The sequence below is a fragment of the Octodon degus genome, unplaced genomic scaffold (assembly GCF_000260255.1).
Source record: "Octodon degus isolate 3935 unplaced genomic scaffold, OctDeg1.0 scaffold00088, whole genome shotgun sequence".
In the NCBI taxonomy this organism is placed as follows: domain Eukaryota; kingdom Metazoa; phylum Chordata; class Mammalia; order Rodentia; family Octodontidae; genus Octodon; species Octodon degus.
In genome coordinates this window covers 353,602-357,559 of record NW_004524664.1, presented here as the reverse complement: position 1 = coordinate 357,559, position 3,958 = coordinate 353,602, and the positions used below count along the sequence as shown (strand labels likewise).

Below are 3,958 nucleotides of genomic sequence, written 5' to 3'. Positions count from 1 at the left end.
AACTGAGGAAAACAAGAAGAAACAAATTACTAGCAGCAAAAATGAGAAGGGGTTGGAAAGGAACTGTTGCTGCCAAACCTTTGGACATTATGGATAGTAAAGGGATTTCATGGACAACTATATTTCATATGTGGTAACTATATTTCACAAATTTCATAAATTAGAGAAAAAGATAACTGTCTTTTTCAAAAACAAAAACCCATCAAAATTTCATAATACATATTCTGAATAGTCTATAAGGTTAGAAGCTTGTTCAGTGGTAGAGTGTTTGTTTAACATGTTCAAGGCCCTGGGTTTGGGCCCCAGTATTGAAAAAACTGACCTGTATTGATTAAAGAAATTTAACTGGGGGACATATGGAATCACCACAAGCATGGCCGCGGTGCACAGACTGCGAGAGATGGCCCAGCCCTTCCTAGTCTGTGAGAAGTCCGACTTCGGCCACCGGCATCTCATGGAGACTCACTATCACAATTACAAAGTTTCTTTCCTGATTCTGGAATGTAGGTTACTGTAGAAACAAACAAACAAACAAACAAACAAACAAACAAACAACCCTGAAAAGCCTGGTCGTGAAAATGGGGCCCTAATACTTTGTGGAGAACTTACCTCTTCATGATGTAATTACATGTGAATTCATCAACACCTTTTTGAAGAAAGGTTCATGCTGTGCACTGACATTCAATACAAAAATTGCTGAAGATAGCATTGTTGCCCTACTACCAAATGGGAACTTAATTTTATCACTGGATAAAGATACTTATGAAGAAACTGGACTTCAAGGTCGTCCATCTCAGTATTCTAGCAGGAAAATTATAAAATTTATTGTTTCCATTCATTTGATGGATTTATCCCTTAACCTGGATTCCAAGAAGTATGAAAGAGTATCTTGGTGCTTGAAAGAAAAGAAGCCATTGAAATTTGATTTTCTTTTGACTTGGCATCAGACCAGTACAGAAGAGTCGACGCTGATGTCATACTTTTCCAAATGCGAGATTCGAGAGCGGCAGCCCAGAGCCGCAGTTAGCATGCTGAGAAATCTGCAGTGCCCAGAGCTGCGGAGCAGCGAGCTCCACGGAGAGCTGGAGAGGTGTTGCAGTGCTCTGGAGCTCTTCGACTGGCTTGGCGCTGTCTTCTGTTATGTGGACCTAAATAATGAGCCTAATGACTTCATATCAACCTATTGCTGTCCCCAGCCAAGCACAGTGGTGACAAAGGCTTATTTGTGTACAGTTACTGGTTTCATACTCCCAGAGAAGATCTGTGTTCTTCTGGAACAGCTGTGCCACTACTTTGATGAGCCTAAATTATCCCCGGGGGTCACGTTGTGAGTGCAAGGCTTTGCAGACAGCCCTATTTCATGGAGACAAAAGGAATACGGTTTCTGGAAAGGAGGAGAACACTTGTGCTACTTTGTGATTTTTAATAATCTGGACTATTGGCTTCAGATGGCTGTTGGGGCAAGTGATGACTGTCCACCACCATAAAGAATATGAAATTTACAAAAGAAATAAAGAAAGAAATTTAATTGGCAATTAAAGTTCTAACAAGGAAAACACTGGATGCAGGTGGTTTTAAAGTTGAATTCTATAGGCCACTGAAGGAATTAGTGATCAAAGTATTCTTCAGTTTCTTCCATAAAGTAATCAAAGGAACTGCTTTCTGACTCATCTTACCAGTCCAACATTAACTTGATATCAAATGAGATAAAGATATTATATGAAGTGGAAACTACAGGCCAATACCTTTCATGAAATTAGATGTAAAAATTGTCAAAAAATTAGAAATTGAATCTAGTGATATATAGAAAGAATTTTAGAAACTCTGATTCTTTTTTTTTTTAAAAAAACTTGTTTTAGATGTGAAAATTTTGCTCATAATTTCAACAACTATTCATTTAATCTTTTATATCCACTGGGTAAAGAAGAAAAAATATTATTGCTATGTCAGGAATACAAAAAAAGTGCCTAATACAATTTAATACTCATTTGTGTCAGTCAGCTTTCAGTCCCTATAATAAATACCACACCTAATCACCTTGTAAACAGAAAAGGTTTATTTTTTTCATGATTTTAAATACTAAAAGATGGATAAAATCAGTTGGTTTGCTCCAATTTGATTATGGTGATCCTGTTCATCGTGACAGAAACATTTGATACAAAAGCCACTGACCTCATGGCCTGAGATTTTAAAAAGACCATGGTCCTATAATCCTCTTCAAGGGCATATCTCTAATGACATGAGAACCTTCCATCAGGTGGTATCACTCAAATATTCTATCAGCTTCCAATAACACCACAGGCTGCAGAATCATGCCTTTAATTCACAGGTATAAACTGTACCTTTAGTGTAGACACAGATACATACTGTAGTATTTTGCCCCCATCCTCAAAGCTTTCTATACACTGCATAATGCAAAATGCATTTAGTTCCTCTCCAGGAGTTCCCAAAGTTCTAACTCTTTCAGGATTTCTCAGAATACTGTTTGAAGTGACCACAGAGACATATGAAAATTTTTTCTGTGACCCCTAGTTAAAGTCAAAATTAATTTTTTTTACTGTTATATGAGGATTAACATTCTTATTTCAAAAAGAACAAGATGATCAATAGAAATGTTCAAGAAAAAGTAGGGCAATGAGGTTGAACCTATGGCACATGTGCTACAGCTATGTGTAGACCCTTCTCTGTTGGCCATGAGCCAAATTGCTTTAGCAAAGGTCTGACAAATAATTAGCATGTATATAGAGCAAAGATCACATTAATTGCTCCATGCATTGCTTTTTTTCAGGGATTATTTGCAGGTACCGCAAGCTTGCAACACTGTTGGGCCTCTCAGGATTTCATCTGAAATGCCATCCTCCATGGCTCCATAACTCTTGCTTTCTGTATGACTGAGAAGCTAGCAGCACCTGGGCGGTACCAAGCTCTCCCATCAGTTTGAGATATTCTTGGTGCTGCTTGACCCACATGTGCCTTTCTGGTTGTCCACGGGACAATTCTTAAGGCAATATTATGGGAACAGGGTGCCAAGGGTTTCTTCTCAAAAGATTCTGTCCTGGGAAATCTTGAAACACATTTTTATTTTTGCATATCTGAACCCATGACGACTGTGTGTTTTCCAATTCTAAAATATTCCCAAGGAATCTTTCCTTTGGTTGTGATGCAAGGAACATGACTCCTTTTTAATGGCACTCTTCTCTTTAAATAGATTGATGCTCCTTGACTATATGTTTTGATATCATTCTTTTCTAGTCACAGAGTTTTACAAATATCTAAGCACCTTTTCTGTTGCTGATTATTACTATAAACCTGAATAAAATAGTTATAGTATGTATCCCAATACTAAAGTACTTTTCTATTTTTAATTTTCCACTTCTAGATAAATAAATGCATCACTTTGTATTTTAAGATTCTCTTAAGTCTGAGTCTTTATAAAATATATCAAAATTATTTAGTATAGTAGGATTATCTTTATCAAAGTTTAATAAAACCTTTCCATCCAAAGCCTCATTAGCATGGCCTTTATTGCCTACAATCTTACCTGAATTCTAAAATGGTTTCCCACAGGAATTACCTGCTAGTTTGTATTCAAAATATTGTAATATTTTCTATCTACTCTTTCAAACTTTTAAAGCTTCCTTGCTTAATCTAATTCCAAAGTGTTGTTCACATCATCTTAGATAGAGATAAGAAAAGTCCCACATATAGCCAATTCTTTTGTTAGTTAGTTTTCCATCACCCCTTAAAGCCCTTATTCAATTTATGAAGAGAAAAAATTTATTTTAGCTCAAGGACCATGGTTTTGGAGGATTCAGTCCTTCATCTCCTGGCCTTGTTACTCTGGGCCAGTTACCAGACAGCACATTATGGTGAAATCACAGAGTGGAGAAAAGCCACTCACTTGTGCTAGAGGAGCAAAATAAAAAAACCTAACCCCTGCAGTCCATTTAAAAAAATA

The 3,958-nt window shown here is 36.8% G+C and overlaps 1 pseudogene; it reads left to right on the top strand.

The window, feature by feature from the left end:
- Positions 1-373: 373 nt before the first annotated feature.
- Positions 374-1,487, top strand: LOC101570289 (annotated as a pseudogene).
- Positions 1,488-3,958: the final 2,471 nt, after the last annotated feature.